The sequence below is a fragment of the Microcebus murinus genome, chromosome 7 (genome assembly GCF_040939455.1).
Source record: "Microcebus murinus isolate Inina chromosome 7, M.murinus_Inina_mat1.0, whole genome shotgun sequence".
NCBI lineage: Eukaryota > Metazoa > Chordata > Mammalia > Primates > Cheirogaleidae > Microcebus > Microcebus murinus.
The window spans coordinates 18,436,864-18,456,530 of NC_134110.1; the positions used below are offsets into that span (position 1 = coordinate 18,436,864).

The window sequence follows — 19,667 nt, forward strand, 5'->3', positions numbered from 1 at the left end:
AAAGAGAGCCACCTTGAATCTGGGGAGAAAGGAGGGAAATATTACCCTCTGGAATTGCGTGCCTATTATTAAGTTGTCCATGAGTGGTCACCAGCTGGCAGACAAGCAGAGATGTACGGAGAGAGAGAATGCACCTAGTCTACCTGGTAGGACGGGGCCTGGTTCCCCAGCTCGTATAGAGAAATGGACCAAGTTCAATGATCCCAGCAGCCTGCCAGAGTGACAAATCCAGCAGAGATGGAAGAACTCATCCCTGCACACTGCAAGGCCCATCCAGTCATGCTACTAGGTATTTCTTGCTTTCCCACAGTATGCATGACAACGTTTCTACCTCACTATGTCCTGGGGCCTGCTCAAGGTCATTGCCTAAGGTCTGCCATGGCCATTCACAGCCCTCCTGGGAGGGGACGTGGGTAGCCATTGCTGATTCTGAGATCTCATTCTGACAGCTTCTAAATCACCTCTGCAACCTGGGCTTGTTTTCTTTCCATATTTAAAAAACATAACAAGGCAATAGGTCATTATAATTAGAGTGCAGTCCCCCACTCCCTGAGAGAGCTGACAAATCTCCAGGAGAATTTTTCAGCTTCAGAGGCCACTTGAGTGGACGAAGTGAGGCCGGTAAGTCGCCTCCCACTGCCCGGTTGGTGGGTTGGGGTATTCGGCCTGCTTCACTAAGGCCCTGGAGTTCTCCTTGACACCTTTGCTCAGTGGGACCCAGGACCCCATGTTCATGACTCTCTAGCCCCTGAGGAGGTGACTGTGACTTGCAAGGTCTTGCTGGTGTTAGAAAAACAACACTATCTCTGAGAATGCAGACTCAGGCTTTGGCTGAGCTGGTGACCTTGCAGCCTCACCTGTATTCATTGTTCTAGAACTATAATGAGCAAACACCTTACTATGGGGTGGCCAGTGTGGAATAGAGTGTCAAGTACTAAAGTCAAGAAGGTCAAGTGAAGGCTGGGAGTTGAATGACTCATCCCCATGGTTATTCAGATTACCCGTGACACTGGAGAGTTGGAGGCAGAAGACAGACTATGCCAAACTTCTTAAAAAGTTTGTGTAGAAACTCAGTGAGAGGTTGGGACTGTCAGAGCTGGTGGCATGAGGTTACATGAAGGCATAATTTATGATTGAGGTGAAAGACCAGTGGTCCCGAAGTAGCAGCAGTGGCTTAGGTGTTAGGAGAAGAGGCAGCCCGCCCCGTCCCCCAACTGAGCGCCTATCCCAGGAGCAGAGTCCCTGGGGGACTGAGTTTCATCTGAGATCAGGCGGACAAGGGACTATTGGAAGTGAGCATCTTGCTCTCCGACTTTGTTGTTTTCCAAAATTATTTTCGCTATCTTAGTTCCTTTGCATTTCCATGTAAATTTTACAATCAGCTTGTTAATTTCCACTGAAATCTCGCTGGGATTTTGATTGAGATTGCATGGAATCCATATATGACTCTGAAGGGAACTGACATATTTATGGTATAGCTTTCCTTTTATTTAAGTCTTTATTTCATCAGTATTTCTTTTTTTATCAGCCTTGTTTAGTTTTCAGTACTATATGTATATATCTTAACATATTTTGTAATATTTATGCTTCAAGTGTTTCATATTGATTGGTGCTATCTTAATGGTACTTTTACATTGTCTCTTATTCATTGCTAGTATGTAGAAATTTGAGTTTTATTACTGATCTTGTGTCTTGTAATCTTGCTTAACTCTCTTATTAATTCTAGTAGCTCATTTGTAGATTCTTTGGATTTCCTTATGTAGACAATTATGTGATATGCAGAGAGAGGCAGTTTTCCATCTTCCATTCTGTATTAGTCAGGGTTCTGCAGAGAAACAGAACCAATAGGATATATGTAGAGATATAGATACATGAGAGGGGTCTATTAGGAGAATTGGCTCACATGGTTATGGAGACTGAGAATTCCTGTGGTGGGCCACCTGCAAGCTAGAGACCCTGGAATGTCATTAGCATGGCTCAGTCTAAGTCCAAAAGCCTCAGCACCAGAGAAGCCAGTGGTGTAACTCTTAGTCCAAAGCCAAAGGCCTGAGAACCAGGTGCGGGGACCAGGGGTGTAGTATAAGTCCTGGAGTCCAAAGGCCAGAAAGCCTGGAGTTCTAATACCCAAGGGTAGGAGAAGAAGAGTGTCTCAGTTCCAGGAGAGAGAGGAAGAATTCACCTTTCCTTTGCTTTTTATTCTGTCCAGGCTTTCAGCTGATAAAATGGTACCCACCCCCATTGACAGCAGATCTTCCCCATTCAGTTTACTGATTCACACACCGGTCTTCTCTGGAAACAGCCTCACAGATACATCCAAAGATAATGCTTTGCCATTTCTGTAGGTCTCCCTTGATCCAGTCAGTTGGCACCTAAAATTCACCACCACACATTCCAATCTGGATGCCTTTTATTTATTTCCTCTGCCTTGTTACACTGACTAGAACCTCCGGTATAGTGTCAGATAGAAGTGGTAAAACAGATGTCCTTACCTTGTTCCTGATTTTAGGGATTAAGGATAATGTTAGCTCTAAGATTGTTGTAGATGTTCATTGTCAGGTTGTAGAAGTTCCCCTCTATGTCTAGTTTGCTGAGAGTTTTTACCATGAATGGCTGTTGAATTTCACCCAAGTCTTTTTCTGCATCTGCTTAGATGTTCCTGTACTTCTTCTTCATTCTGCTAATGTGGTGAATAACTTTGATTGACTTTAACTGGTCAGCCAGCCCTACGTTCCCAAGATAAACACCACTTGGTCTTTTTGTCCTCAGCTGGGGCAAGTCTACTGATGACACTGTCAAAGGCTTTCCTGTCTGGAGCTGTGTTTTTATTCCCAGTATTTCCATCTCATTCTTCCTTATTGCTTCTGTATCCCTGCCCAGTTACCTAGAGGACATGGTGTATTGTCCACTTTCTCTACCAGAGCAGATGTCTGACTGCACCTGCCCTGTGTGAGTGCTCATGTCTCTCCTTGGACACTGTCTTTTCATTAGAATTCCAGTTAGTTTGCTACCCAGTGACCTCAGCTATCTGCTGGGTTCAACTTAAGTTGGGAATTTGCAGTGTTCATTGTCTTGGTGTTGCTGAAATGGTGGCACAGTGCTCTTTCCAGCTTTCTAAGAAAAATCTGGAATCATCTTCCACTTGATTTTTTCCCCATAGGTATATAATTCTTGAGGAACATATTGTTTCCCATTAGGGGTTTATAGGTGATGTTTTTATAGATGATGTTTTGCATTTGCCATTATCATTTACATTAAATATGTATATAGGGAAAAATCTTAAGGTCAGCCTAATACTTTTCTCCCTTTTAGATATATGGTGGTCATTAATGCTGCTTAAAAGTATGTCTAGGCTGGGCGCGGTGGCTCACTCCTGTAATCCTAGCACTCTGGGAGGCCAAGGCGGGCAGATTGCTCGAGGTCAGGAGTTCGAAACCAGCCTGAGCAAGAGCGAGACCCTGTCTCTACTAAAAATATAGACGCTGTCTCTACTAAAAATATAGAAAGAAATTAATTGGCCAACTAATATGTATAGAAGAAATTAGCTGGGCATAGTGGCGCATGCCTGTAGTCCCACCTACTCGGGAGGCTGAGGCAGAAGGATTGCTTGGGCCCAGGAGTTTGAGGTTGCTGTGAGCTAGGCTGACGCCACGGTACTCACTCTAGCCTGGGCAACAAAGCGAGACTCTGTCTCAAGAAAAGTATGTCTAGATCCCCAGCTTCCCCTTACATGAAGATTGTACTTCCTAGTCTCCCTGTGGTTGCCGAGGGCCAGGTGAGCAAAACACGCACGTATCTCTTCTAAGCTGGAGTACGTACGTAGCTGTGGTGTGAGATTCTCCAGAGCTCTCTTCCCTCGGGCACAGCAACTGGCTGGTTACAGATGGTGGCTGCACTTAGCCTGGGTTACCACAGTGAGCAGAGCCCCCCGCGGCTTTGCCACTTTGCAGGTGTAGCATGAGTGAAAAACAAACTCTTGTTGTTCCAACCCACTGATATTTGGGGGATATTTGTTATGACAGTATCATGTAGCCCATCCTGTCTGCTACAAGGCAACATTTATTTTTTGTCCAGATGTCAATAATATTTTTCATTTATCAAGTTCACTAACTTCACTATGATGTGCCTTGATAACGGATCCATCTTTATGAAATTCCATGATACACAGGGTATTCTTTCAACTTATCATCTTGCCTCTTGCTTTATTTCAGAAAGTTTTCTGGTACTGTATATTTGGATTTTTTTCTGTTCTGTTTTAGGACAGTGGTGCATTTCTTGGACCTCACTTCTATGTATCCTTTAAAACTATCTTTTTTTTTTCCTCTAATTTTTTAAACACTTCCTTTTCTACCTCAGTTTGCTCAGTTTTTGTAAAGCCTCTCTTCCTAGATTTTTTCTGCAATATTATTAATATTTTTTTGCTCTGCTTTTGATACGGTCTTGAGTTTTGACAGCTCCCTTCTCAACTGTGTCTTTGTCTTCATCATTTTTATCTTGAGCCCTTGTTCTCTGCTTTTAGCTCTTGGATTACAGCAGCCTTCTTCTCTGCCTGGTCACAGTTTTCACCCATGGATGTCTCTGGCTAGTTAATTACAGTGGTGCTTTCAATGTATTTTATATCTTTCTTAGATCTCTTTTCTGAGGTATATAGATACTTCAAAGCACTAAGGCAGATTCCTAACCCTTAGATGCGAACCCAAGCATTACACTCTATTTAAATAGGCTTTAGCTTAATTAAGACCTTGTACTTCCTTCTCATAATTATAGATCCTTCCTCCTCTGAGAGTCATGTGCCACATTATCTGCCTTTCTCATAATTAGAGTTGCAGTCACTTTTAATATAATCATTACTCTTGAAAAGTCATTCGAGCTAAGCTGTGCCTGATAACTTTCCCTGCAGTAAAAGGGTCTCTTCTGCAGGGACCTGGTGTTACTTCTTTGGGGTTAAAACCCTTGGCCACCAGAACATACATGGGTGGCAGGAAATGGAGTCACTCTAGGAAAACGCTGCTTTGTACAGATTTCCATGGGAGCCTCTTCCTATTGCTTGTACAGTGTTCTTGACACTTAGCAAAAGAAGGGGTGAAGGGGATTGTTCCTTTGATCAGTTTCCCTCGCTCACTCCTTTTTGGCTAGCAATTAGAGCAGGTTCATTGATCTGATTAGTAACACTCTATGTCTGAATTTCCATATTAAATTATGGATTATCTATACTTAGTCTGTAATGAACTCAATTTATGCTGGGGAAATCCAATATAATTGGCTTGGGAATCAAAGTGCTTTGATTTTAGCTGTGTTTGAATTAACTGATACTGACTTAATGAGATTTGTCTAAGTACTTACTGTTGGGCCACCCACCTCCCTCCTTCTCTCCACCACCCTCTGCTACCTGGAAGGTTATACAGGCACAATCCATCATCAGGGAAAACAGCAGAAACCAATCTTCTTCATGACTGATGAGGCATAAATTTGGAATCTAGAAGATGATGCAAATGTTACTTCACGCATCCCTCAGATTGCCTTTTGTTGGTTTGGAGGCCCCAAACCCCTCGTTCTCTTTTCTGCCTTTTCTAACTGCTCCCACTCCTAGATTCTCCGGTTCTTTAGCACAGAATCCCTGGGGTAAACAAGCCTCTCCCTTGAAGATATTGATAGTCTCTTAAACATAACGCCTCGTGCCATGGTAAAGTTTTCTGCTTTACCATTATGGGGTGAGGACAGGGCAGGGCAAAGGGCAGGGATAGGACCTGGAACTTCACAGCACCATGCAGGGACTCACAGAATCATAGAACTAGAGGGATGGAGCATCCTGTTTTCCAGGCACCAATTGTGTGGATGCAAAGGCCGCAGCCCAGAGGGAGGTCAGGTGGCTCCTCCCGGGTCCCTGAGCAGGTCCGAGTGGTGGGCAGAGCTCCTTTGAGAGTCTCAGCCCTCTAAGACCCACATTCCTTTTCCCCGTGATGGCGCCTGCCTGTGGGCATCTCAATATGAATAGTCAGGAAATAGGGTCTAAAAATTAGGATTTCAGTATCTGTTTCCTAGAGCCCTTGTCAAGGGTGGGCCAAGGCCACCAAAAGAGCGAGTCTACAGATCCCCATTCCTGATGAAATAAAATCTAGGTGTTTTGTAAGGTAAGATGACAAAATAAATGCTAAAAGGATAAAATTGTGTTTGGGTAGTTTAATGATCGTTTTTGTCAAGTCAAACTCAGCACAAAACTGTGACAAATTTTCTGATCAGTATTAACAGAATTTTTAAAAAGTCACAAAAATCATAATTGCTAACTGGTGGAATATGCTTCATCATATGCTGCTGCTGTATCTATCACAATTTTAATTTTTTGCCATGTTCATATATTCAAGAATGTCATTATGGCTTTACTATAGTGACCTAATTCTAATTCAAATCAGAGTTAAAGATCTTTTTTCTTGTTTCATGTACCTGGTTTAATTTACTGAGCCACAATAAACCAAATTGCCCAGAGAAACCTTATCAATGGACAAGGAGATAAAAGTTTCCTAAGAAATCAGGCAGTTACTGAGTTTATGTACTTTCTTATCATGAAGATGCTTTATCTTTGTCTCTAAGGAAGTTAAAAAATAAAGAAGGCAAGACAATTTCCTAAAAAACATAGAGACCTGAAAAATAAACTCATCATTTAATCTTGGGTAAGTCTTGCCCATGCTAAAGAAAGAAAAATAGTTTGGAGAATGAATGGTCAACATTTTGTGATGAAACTTGCAGAAGTGACTGGCAGTATAACACCATGTGTGCATACACCCCACACATGCACACATGCACCCCACACATGCTGTATACCACATGCATGCACACACACACACAAACACACACACACATACACACACCACATACACTCACATGCATATCTCTACTAGAACTGACCTTTCCATTTTCATAAGTGGACAGCTATGGAGTGTGACAGATGTACCATATCTTTATGTGACTTTCTTCTCACTTCTGGGTTGCTAAGGGGGACACTAATGGGTCCTTCTGGGCAGGTGGGGATGCAGTCAGAGATGAGAAGGGTGACAAATTCCTGTTATCTCACTTCCTCTAGCATCCATGGGGCCCATGTAAGGGAGCATCTAGAAATATCGGGCTCTCTGACCTCTGAACACAACTCAGCCCTGGCAAGCCTGTGCCCTCCTGATGGGGGAAGGGTGCCTACTGTGCCCCTGAATAGCATCCCTGTCTCTAGTTTCCAGCATCACCAAAAGCTTGCCTCCTGCCCTCTTAACCTAGTGGTATCTATTTTCCCCTGTGTGGTTGAGATACTGAGTTTGGTCCGATGTCCACACTCACAAATCATTTCCCAACAGTATAGTTACCCACCCTTTGAAATCGTCATATGGAGCAGATGTTCCACCAAGGACACTTGTGATTTTCTGTACCTGTTAGCCTAAAACCAGGCCCAGGGTTTTCAGATGTTGAGATGAAAGTATTTTTAGGGATATATTTCTAGCAGTTCCAACCTCTTCCAATCCTGGAAAGACTGGTGGGCAGAGCCTCAGCGGGTAGCCTGTGTGAGCAGTCTCGCCGGGCTGTCTCTTGGCCTTCCTGGTGCCCTCCAGGTCTGGTGGGTGGGCAGCAGGTACATTTACCCCACTGGCAGTCGGTAAAGTGAAAGCCAGACACGAAGTGGGCAGGGCCAGGAGGGGCCGGTTGTTGCTGTGGTCCCCCTAGGTCCCCTTCCTGTTCCAGGCAAGATACATGGCATTATAGAGAGATGGTCCACACAGAGTCCTGGCATCTCCTGCTCTTTACCCCACCCCTCCAAAACCTGCTCCTCCCCCCCAGCTGTGTGGTCCTCCCCCAAGGTCACCACCTGACCTGGTTGGCTTCCTGCACCAGGCCACCTCCAGCATCGCTCCGAGGGGCATTGCAGCTCTCGGGCCATGTCCTCATCTCTTTCAGCTGGCTTTTCCAGCTGCCGCTCTGTTAAGGACAGGAAAACTGATGTGTTTTTCCTACTCACACACACCACTCCACACAAGACTTCTGACCCCATTGCCCTGCCCCACAGCAAGCAGTTCTCCAGCAGACACCAGCTGGGTGTCCTACGATTCAGTTCAATTATGACACCATCTACCTGGCAACGGTGCCAGATCCGACAGGTTAAGGACTCAGCCCCACAAGCCTGCCCCACTTCAGAGGCCAGTTGCAAGTCCCAAGTTGTCACCTGTACTTCTGACCAACCAGCTATAAACCGAGGTTCCCAAGACCCCCCATTTGAGTGCGATTAATTTGCTGGAGCAGCTCACAGAACTCAGGGAGACACTTAAACACAGTAGCAGTTTACTCACGTATTAATAAAGGATACAAGAAGGCATGCAGAGGAACAGCCCTATGAAGAGATGCATAGGGCGAGGTGTGGAAGGGTCCGGGGTGCAGGAGTATCCACCCCCGTGGAGTTGGGGTGCGCCACCCTCTAGGCACATGGGTATGTTTGCTGACCCAGAAGCTCTCCAAACCCCACGGCTCAGGGATTTTGATGTAGGCTTCATCGTGTAGGTGTGACCCATTATGAACTCCATGTCTAGCCCCTCTCTCTTCTCTAGAGAATGGGGGTGCTGGGACTGAGAGCACCACACTTCTGACCATGGCTTGGTCTTTCTGGGGACCAGCTCCCATTGAGGCACACACCAAGAGTCGCCTCATTAGAACAAATGATGCTCCTATTGCCCAGGAAATTCTAGGGTGTTGAGGAGCTCTGTGGCAGGGACTAAGGGGCAGAGACCACATATATGTTTATATTTCTCATCATTTCACACACTCCCCCATGACTGCTCTTCAGCTTCAGTCGGACCCCACCACGTGACACCTGGCAGCGCCCTTCTCCACGCATTCCATAACACCTGGGCCAGCACCTGGGAGCCCTTCACTTCCTGCCTTCTTGTCGTACCTCTCTGGCTAGCACACATCCCTGATGAACCCAACACACACTTCTCCTTGTTGCGCCCTGCCCGACACGCCAACAGGCCACATTGCACACCCTGTCCGGGAGCAACTTGGGCTTCTGTGGCCTCCGGCCTCGCCCGGCCCTCCTCATGGCCACGTTCCCCCTGCCTTCCACCGGCTGCTTTGCTCTGCAGCACTCCAGAATGACCATTGCAGACCTGAAATCTCCTGAATTAGGGTTTTCCAGAGAAACAGAACCATGGGACATGGGTGGATTACATCTACCTATCTATATTACATCTACCTTTAGACAGGTAGATGTAATATATAGCTAATATCTATATGTGATGAGAGAGAGGAGGCTGGTTTAATTAAGGAATTGGATCTTGTGATCATGGAGGCTGGCAAGCCAGGGAAGAGCTGCTGAGGCAGCCGAAGTCGGCCGGCGGCTGGCAGGATTTCCCCCTGCCCAGCAGAGGTCGCCTGTGCGCTCTTCAGGCCTTCAACTGATCCATGAGGCCCACCCGCATTATGGAGGGCAGTGTGCTTTACTCAAATCCACCCATTTAAATGTTATCCACAAAACACCCTCCCAGAAACATCCAGAATGATGTTTGACCACCTACTGGGGCACCATGGCCCAGTGAAGTTGACGAGTAAAACTAATCATCACGTCCCCACTGTAGCCTGGTCCCTGGACAGCTCTTCCACACGACTTCCTTCAGCCCCTCTCCACACACCACCCATTGATGTTAAAATTGCAGATCCAGTTAGGTCACCGCTTGGTGTTAGGGCAAAGACCTCATCCTACAGGCCATACAGAGACCTCATCCCTCTCTGGTCTCAGTTTGTGACATTCTTGCCTTCCTTGCTGCGGCCACACAGGCCCCTGGAGCCCTCAGCATGGCCATCGGGGGACTCCACACCTTTAGGTCTCAGCACACAGGGCTGTGTCTGGAACACGTCCTCCTCGTCTCCTGGTCCTCAGCCTTCCTGGGACCCTCAGGCCAGACCAGGCCAGCCTCATCCTAAGTTCCCACGCCTCCTTGTACTTCACGTGAGAGCCATCACAAATTGGAGCTATGCATTTGTGTGACTTTTTTTTTATTAATACCTGCCCCTCTAGGCCGTGCACTCTGGGAAGGCAAGAAGGGGGTCTCTTTGGCTTACTGTGGCTTAAAGATATGCTGTAACTGGTTTTGAAATCAGTAAGAGATTTTAATTCATTCAGCAAAATTTTTGAGCACCTCTTTTGTGCCCAGGTTGGACACTGAATATACAGAGTTAAAAGGCACAATTCTTCCCTCCAAGTCTTGTGGGGGAGAGAGACAAGCAGAACAGACAATTATAGTGCAATGTATTATTTTCAGTGCGACAGGAAATTAAATAGAAGTGTTTTCATTCCTTCCTTCTGTCCTAAGGGAGAGCCATTATTTTGCCAAGTGTGACGATGGTTACAGTATTAGTTATGCATGGGTGATAGGGGAGGGTTAGCTATGAGAACAGAATTGGTGACATCTAAGAAACGGAGGAAGTGGGAAGATGTGAAAAAATATCTTGGCTTCTAGTCCTGAATTATGTCAAACACACACAGCTCTAGATACCATGGTAATGTGAACACAGATTCTTGGGCACGTACACACATACTCTGCCTCTAATCCTAGCTAAAATGACAGAAGACCTGTAGAAATGGGAACCTGCATCACATTGGATATTAATGGAGGGTGTATCAGCCAGTCCTTTCAATAATTCTAGAAATTCTGTTGGACATCTTGCATATAAAACCAGAACAAAGAAAGATAGAGGGGATCAACTTGTAACTCAGCTCTATGGGGCCTTCTGGGAAGTCCCTGGGAGCCATACGACATCTCAAGAGTGTGCCCTGATTTTGAAGAACAGAGAATGATAGGCATTTGTTGGGCCAGGTGTGGGATTGACTGCGGTGCCAAGGGGTAATTTAATTGGGAAGGTGGGTGCTAAAGACCCTCATAATCTCCATAAGCAGCACTGTCATTATTTGAAATGGACAGTGGAAATTTTAAGGTCTAATGCAATGCGCTCTGAAAACACAGCCTCAAGACACACCCCCCCACACCCCTTCCTTCCAGATTGCTGCCCCAAAGCTTCTCCCAAGTAGAAGTTCTGAAGCCACCACTAAGGGAGGTGCTGGCTTCAGAGTCCTTTGGCTGCTGCGATATGGCAGGATCAGGGCAGCTTCTTGGGAGAATCTAGGTCTCAGATGGCTGTGCCACATAGAGGGACCCCTTCCCCTTTCCCCCAATACAGGGACCGCAGTCTGGGACATGTTCAGATAAAGGAATCACAAAGAAGCTGTCCTTTCCTTCCCGTGGGCTGTAGGATCATTGCAATGTGAGCACAGTGTGGGTTTGGAGATCTCGTGAGAGGGTTCTGTCTAGGGTTTGCAGCATGCTAGTTTGTCAGGGACGCTCCCAGCACAAGTACGAATAGACCCACTTCACTCTACTATCCAAACAGAAAATAAGGGGCTCCAGGAGGGGCTCCATTGCCACGTCTGGGGTGCAAATGCCAGACTGGAGAGAATACTCTTGGTTGACTTCCAAGCAAACTGGGGAGGATAGCAGACGGCATGGGGCCCAGCCCCGGACATTAGAGATTGGTTTTAAAACATCTGGTTATTTTCAGGGCCCTACAGTAGTATCTAAATGAGAGGAGTATTGAGAGGTAAATATGGAGTATGAGAAAATATTCAACAGTAGTGAAATGGTGGGCCCATCGGAAGGAAGCCATAGAAATGGTGGAAGGGAAAACAAAAGCACAAAATTACTCCAGGTCAAAACTCCTCAACTTATGTGCTGAAAACACGTGCAGCTCATTGCGTGTCAGCTATACCTCCCTGAAGCTGTTAGAAGTTTTCATAACAGATAAGTGAGTGGATAAAGAAGAAAAAGATAAAAGCTAAGACAAGAAAGGTGAGACGGAATAATGCATGAATTCAAAGATTGGTTTAGGCCATTTGATGTGATTTGGAATTCAATAGGCCACTGGGTATAGGACCTTGAGGAAGGAATAATATAATCACAGGAAAGCTGAACAAAATTGTTCTGAGTGGCTTCATATTCTGAGGCCGTAGGGGAGATGGCCGAGATGAGAGGGGCCAGGAGTAAAACCTAATGGTGTTATTTTGCACTGGTCCTGGGTTGGGTGGGTGTCTCTGGGTAGCCATCCTTTGTGAACTGGTTTACGCAGCCCTTTGAAATCCAACACGCTATTTTCTCCACCACGGCCCCAGCCCCTTTGGGGTCAGTGAGGAGGACTTTATTATTTACATTTAGAGCTGAGACAATGGAGGCTCCGGAATGTGCAGGGACGGAGCTGCAGCCTGCTGGTTGGTGGCAGAGCCAGATGTCTGCCAAGGTGGTCTGCACAGTGGGAGACAGAGACGTGACAGCGCCTGAGCAATCGTGGCAGACCAGGGGACAGCTGAGGAGTCATTTCTGTGCAAATGACCAGAGACACCCTCAGCGGGTCCCTGCTCCGAGCATCTCCTGGCACATCCAAAAGATGACCACTCCACCTTTAAAAAGTTATTAGCTAGTTCAACATACAGAAAGATGTGAGAATAATGTAAGAAATACCTCCCAGATTTGTCTAATTTTACTATGTGTACAATATTTGCTTTGAACCTTTTTCCTTAAATAAGAAATACATTATTTTTTTTTATTTTAGCATATTATGGGGATACAAGTTTTAAGGTTATATATATTGCCCATGTCCCCCCTCCCCTCCAGTAAGAGCTTCAAGCGTGTCCATCCCCCAAACATTGCACATCTTACTCGTTTGGTTGTTATTACAGACCTAGCTGAGACATCCCCACCATGGCCCTTGCTCCCTCCCTCTGTCTGATATTAGAGATTTCCCAGAGGCAACCACTATCTTGAGGTTAGTTTTGCCATTCCTCTGTGTGGGAATTCATTCATTCACTAAGATTTTACATAAAAGTTGACACAATTGGTACCATGAACAAATTTCTATTTTCACCCACTATCACGTTTTTGATATTTATCCATGTGGATATGGGTTGCTTTAATTCTGTCTTTGTAGCTTCTGTGTAGTTTTGCATTGTATGAATATTCCACTTTATCTCGTACTCATGGACACTGAGTTGTTTCCAGTTTCTCACTATTCTAACCGTACTAGAATGAATAGTCACGTGCACCCGGTGGCATGTGTACACGTGTTAGATTTTCTCTAGCGTGCATGCTTGTCGGGTCATAAGGGAAGTGCATCTGCAGGACTTTTGTCATTGCTCTCCCAGCAATTGCGGTGACTCACGTTCTCACTGGCCCATGGAAGAGATGCGCTTGCTTCTTGATGTCGTCAGACTTCATATGTCTAGTGGCTCTTTGCCTGTCTCATCTGGGAATTGCCCATTTTGTCTGTCTTCCTGTTGGGTTATTTGTTCTGTATTCTAAATGATTGCCCTTTGTCATGAAAATTGTCTCACAGTCTGTGACTCCTCACTCAGTGTTGTCTTGGGTGTTATTTGTCATAGAGAAGTTGTCAGTTTTAATGCAGGCAAATTCATTTCCCTTAAGATGTAGCCTTTTAGTGTTGCATTTTTTTAAGAAATATTTTTCCATCCTAAGGTCATAAAGATTTTCTGTATTTTTTTTGTGTAAGTTTTAAAACTTGCTTCTCACACTGAGCTCAGTAATCCTTTGGGGGTTTAGTTTTGTGCATGTTGTGAGATATGGATCTAATTTTATTTTTTACGTATAGATAATCATCAGTTATTACAATTATTATAGCACCAATCTGTGTTTCTATAATTGAAGATGTCTATTTCTCAGGTCTGTCTCTTTTTTTTTTTTTCATTAGTCTGGTTTGTCTCTTTGCCATTACCAATTTACATTAAATACTGGTTCTTTATTGGTCTTGCATTTGGCTGGGTAAATTCCCACCTTTTTCTTCTTCAGAATTGTCATGGCTATTCTTGGTTCTTAATCTACTCTTTTCTCTCTTCCTCAAATGTACCACAAATGAATGATCATTGGTAATACATCTTTCCATTTATTTAGGCTTCTAATGTTTTTCAATAAAACTGTTATAATTTTTGGTATTCAGTCCTGACCATCTTTTGTTAGACATACTCCTAGGTGTCATACAGTTTTGTTGTTATTGTAAAAGTAGGGATTTTAGAAACTTTTTATTATTAAATTTTTGTGTACAGAAACTATTTACTTTTGTTCATTGCTCTATGTCCAGTTACTGCTAGCTCCATTTGTCTAACAGTTTGCCTGTGGATTGTTTGGGATTTTCTATTTAGATGGCTACATTGTCTGGGAATAATGACAGTTTTGCTTCTTCTTTTCCAATCTTTACATTGATCCTTAATTTTTCTTATTTTTTCCTGTATTCCTGCACTGGCTAGGACTCCCAGCGTGGTGTGAAATGGAAGTTAAGCCAGCAGCCATCCCTGTCTTGCTCTCAGTTTTAAAGGAAGTACTTTAATAATTAAGATTAATGTTCGTTGAAAATTTCTGGTACTAAATAATGCTTGCCAGGTAAAGGAAATTCCATTTTATTACTAGTTGGCTAAGAGTCAACTTATCACATGTCTAACTGAATATTCCAAGTCTTGACGTCTAGTAATTTTTTTACACAATGCTCTCATTTTCATTATGGTTTATTTTTTAATCCCTGAGTTATTTAGCAGATATGTTTTAAATTTTGCAGAAATATGGATGGTTTTCTTGGTTACCTTTTGTTATTTATAGCAAATATAATTGTACTATAGTCAGGTAACCAGATCACAATGTGTCTGATAACAAGTCTTTGGTGTTGGTTGAGATTTGCTTTGTGCACAAGTTCATAGTGAGTTTTTATAAAAAGTCCCACATATCCTGCTGAGCATGGGTCTATGTATATATGTGCTATATGTTCATTGCATCTGGCATGTTATTACAGGTTTTCTCTGTCCTCACTAATGTGTTGTTTGTTGGACTCATTGAGAGGGGTGAGTTAGAACCTTCACTACAATGGAGGGTTCGTCGACTTCTCCTCCTGTTCTTGGTTTCCCGGCTTCTCTCTGGTCATTCTCATCCTGGTCTTCTCTGTAGACTCCTTTTCTTCCTCCTTATTCTGGGTCCTTGTCCAAACTCTTTTCTCCCCTTGCTGAGCACACCTTCCCTGGGCAGGCTCATATGCTTCCATGGTGTCAGTCCCCATCTCTGCACCGGCCACTTTCGCATTTAAGGCTCCGGCTCAGATGCATGCAGTTGCCTGCAGAACACGGCGCAGGGAGACCTCGGATGTTGCAGACTCAAATGACTCAAACTGACGTCATCCTCACTAACCCCTCCTGGCAAGTCCAGGCCCCTTCATTCTTCCTGCTCCCCAGAGAGTGGCTTCCCATTGCTCAGACCATGGAATGACTGTTTTTTCTCCTTTCCTCCCAAGCCTTATCATTCACCAGGTCTTCCTAAATATCTACTGCATTCATTCTATTTTCTTGCAGAAGAAGGGGACTTGCATTGAGTGTTTGCATATGATTCCTAAGGTTGCCACATTTAGTTGTTCTTGTACTGTCCAGGAGGAACACAAAATTGAGCGTCTGGAGCATTTGCAGACCAGCAAGAACAGCCACATAGTTTATTTAGAGACTGTTTAGACCAAAGTAAGATCATTACCATCCTAGCCTGAAGGTATTTATCACAAGGTTGGTGAGTAAATTCAATGTCCTAAAGGCAAACGTAGCCTTTTATTTTAGGAGAACAAGTACAGTTTCCTATAAACATATAATAAATATAACATCCTACAGAAAACATGTCTGTAGGCCATGTAAATAGTTCAGTTCTACAAAGAGGGTAGCAAAATTTTCTGGATAACACATGAATATCACCATACCACTTCTTTCTCTTTTCAAGATACAAGATAGGAAGTCCAAATATGAGATAGCCTGATATTGATAAGTACAGATTTAATTCCAGCAAGACCTCACCCTCTTGGAAAATGCTGGTAGTTCTTTGTGCCCCTGTGGTCATTTGTACTATCAAGGAAAACAAATCCTGTTCTAGATAAGAGAGTTTATTCAAAAAGATTCTTCCAATGAGGGGTCTTGGGGGGGAATGCTTGGAACGCAGGAACTGCAAGCATCTCAAAACCAAACAGAAAAGGGATTTTCTGTTACAGGGTGCAGAGGGGTCAGCAAAGCTTAGCAGGAGCTCTGGGGAAGTGAGGTGAGCCAGGGGAAAAAGCCAAGACATGTGTCTCCTATGGGACGAGCTGATCAGGGCTGTACTCCGTTTTCCAGTGCAGAATTCAGGGGTCCTAGGTAGAAGAGCAGACTGACTCACGTTTAGTCCAGACACGGCAGAGGGTAAGAAATGGGCAATTGTGAACACTTGGGCAGGATATAAATACTCCCCAGCCCCGTCTTCCTTAATTCATTGAGATGGCAACTGGTTCACCCAGCGTGCTGAATTCTTAAAGCAGCTGTGTTAATGAAGTGTGCTTCCCCTTGCGTATCTTTAGGTACTTTCATTCTGTCACTGTCCTGGTCCATGGGGTCCCTGCAGGACAACCTGCCTCCCTGTGCCCAACCCCCTCACCCACGGAGCTGCCCTCACCTGCTGGCCTGCTCCTCCCTCTGCACCAACACCCCCCCCACACACCTCCACCACCCATGCCTCTCTTGCTCCTCCCCTGCCACCCGGATGTCCTTCCCTCCAGCTCCTTGGGCTGTTCCCTAGGCACCCGTCGGACACAGCACTGCCCTGGCCTGGCGTATCAGCCTCGCTTCTCCCGATGCCAGCCATGGTGTCTTTGTCTTGCTACACCAGGCTCTGCCAGGCAGGCACCACGTCCACCTCCCTCTTTTCATCTCTGTGCGTGCTGCGCTGTGGACTCCATCAATGTGCACCGGAGGAAGGAAGGAGGGAGGAAAGAAGATAAATATCGAGTGAAGAATAAATTCCTCAAAACGGGTAGTCACACCTGGGAGAGCCAAAAATCAATCAGTAAAACAATAACCAATATATCCTATGGCATTTTGATTCATAGGATGCATTTATGTCATATTCCACAAAGCACGTTCAGCCTTGCTGTTCAGTATATTTTATAATCTAAGCAATATCCTTCCAGGGGATGAGGCTGCTGTCAAACAGCTGAGCTTTGGCAGGCTTCCGCGTGTGAGCTGACAGGCTCGTGCAGGAGAACGGAGCCTTCGGATCACACTGAGGGGGTGTCCTTCCCTAGCAGCTTTCCAGTGGGACCCATTGTCTCAGTTCCCGCCCCTCTTCCTAACCTTATTGACATCGCCACCACCCCTGGCTGCTCAGGGTGGAGAGCTGGGGGTCACCCCGACTCTGCCTCCTAGGTAGCTGGGTCTGTGATGGAGACCAGGGAGTGGTATCAGAGCTGTCAGCAATGCAGAACCACCCAAGGGGCTGGGAGAGCAGGGAAGAGAGGGCACGGGCCGGATTTGTTACCGACATAGTTGTCCAGCAGCAGTGGGACGGGACCAAGAGGCCCATGGCAGGAGGCACAGAAACCAGCTTGGGCAGAGATGATGAGGGCTGAAACTGCAGAGGCCACATCAGAGGAGCAGGGGAGGGCCTTGGTTTGGTAGACATTTAGGATGTGAAATTAGCAAGGCTGGTGGTCATGAGGCAAAACAGAAAAAAAGATATTCTCAAGCATCCTGAGCCCCAGCCCTGGTGATCGGGTGCTTGGTACAGCGCCATCAAGTGTGGCCTCTGGCTCTTCAAGGACCTCTATATAAACATGGACCGATGGGCTCTCACCCTGCATGTGTCACCCATTCTGGGGCCTCCCTGGCAGAGAAAGAGCCACAGGGCCCACCCACCTCCTACATCCTGTGCCTTCATTGCTGTCCATGTTATCCTTTGGTGAGATGGGGAGGGACACCCCTCCCAGCCTGGAGAGGACCCCACTCTGCTCTCCCAGCCTCTTTTCTTCTCTGGCCTTTTCCCATCCTTAGTACTGACCTCCTTTCCTGAAAATCACCCAGAACACCCTGCCCCTTGGGGCCCATAAGCCGAATGCCCTGGAGCCTGCCCAGCTGTGCACACCGAGAGCTGGGAACTGCAGACAGCAGGAAGGGGTGGGGGTCCTTCTTCTTGAGTCTAGCCAAATAAACAACATACCTCCCCCCAACACTGACCCCTATCTGCCATGGCCTTAGAGGGCATTAAAGGAAAATTTTGCAGTCTTGGAAGCCTGAGGAAAAGAGCCTACCTCTTTAAGGGAGTATTCGACTATCCATTAAATACAGATTGGAAACGTTACTTCTGGTTATAAACATTATCCAAGTACTCAAGAGGCAAAAGGCTAATAAGATCATTTAAATTACTTCTGTGTGTTAGTCAGTATTTCCCACGAGTGTCTCTTCATTCTTTTTAACTTCGTTCCTAATCTGCCTGGGCTTTAATCAAAGTACTTGCTCTCACACTTACGTCGCCAGGGGTAAAACAAGTAGCCGTGGGACAGAGCATTCAAGAGACAGAAACGTAGCAGAACAGTGAAAGGTGGTCAGACATCAGAATTGCTTTCTTAATCAGATGGACAAAAGGAGCAACAATGTGGAATCAGTTCCGGCCACAGCAGAGCACGCTTGGATGGCCGGCTAATAATCGTTAGTGCTATTTTCCTTAAGCACCGTGGATGAAGCCTAAAAGTCCTCTGCTGCATTGGTCCTCAGGTGCCTGTGTTTTTAATCAGATTGAGGCACTCAAGATGATTAACTGTGTAAAAAATCATAGCTAATGTCTATTGAAACTTGCTGGGCACCAGGCATTGCTGGGAGCACGTTTGTGAAACTAATTTTGCCCTCACGACAACCCTGTGAAGTGTAGGCATCATTATTCCCAGTTTACAGATGAGGACCCTGAGGCACGGTGAAATTTAATAACTTTCCAAAGTCACGCAGATCATAAAGGTGGAGCTGGAATTCCAGGACGGGCGGTCTAGCTCTGGAGCCCTGGGGCTCCCCGGCATCTGCAATAGATAAATAAGCAATGCTGCTACCCGGGACCTGGTTTAGCTACAGGAGTGCAGACATGAATGCTCAGAACAAGCCAAAGCCCAGCAAGAAACTACCTTCTGAATTACCAAAAATTAAAATATGTTCACTCTAATGTATGTTCAGTATCTCTTAAAAAAATTCTTTGAAAATTGATAAACCACGGATTCAGGTATTACGTACGTGTTTTTTTTTTTTAATTTTTATAAATTTTTTTCTTTACATTTATATTTTTATTTTTCTTTCATTCTTTCTGTGGCAAGGCAGAATCCAGCTGGATACATACGTGTGAATACTCTCTGAGCAGAGTATATTTTGTGATGCAAAATAGTTTCCTATACCAAGCAGGCCAGCTAAAAGATTCTAGTGTTATGAATTCTGCCCACGAAGTAAATACCTGGCGAAGGGAGGTTCTTGTTATACAAGCAGTGGCAGAGCTTTATGGTTCCCAGGATGAGATGTTTCTAGTTTTGATAGACTCCTGGGAAAAAGCAATTTGTCCCTTCCTTGTCAGCTGAATAAAATGTCAATACAGTCACCCTGCAGTTCCATTCTGCTGCCATGCAAAGAGTGAATTGGCATTTTGACACATGGAGGAAAAATGATAGGGCAGTCTCCATGAAATAAACATTGATGCAGTCACTTTTGGGGGTCTCCTACCCAGGGGGGAGACACGTCCCCAGATCAGAAGCAAACCCTGTAAGCAAGTCATGTCTGTAGATGTCTC

General features: G+C 45.2%; 1 protein-coding gene across 1 annotated transcript in view; it reads left to right on the plus strand.

Moving 5' to 3' along the window:
- ENTREP2 (endosomal transmembrane epsin interactor 2) overlaps positions 1-19,667 on the plus strand; it is a 349,185-nt gene that overhangs the window by 289,233 nt on the left and 40,285 nt on the right. The window lies entirely within an intron of this gene.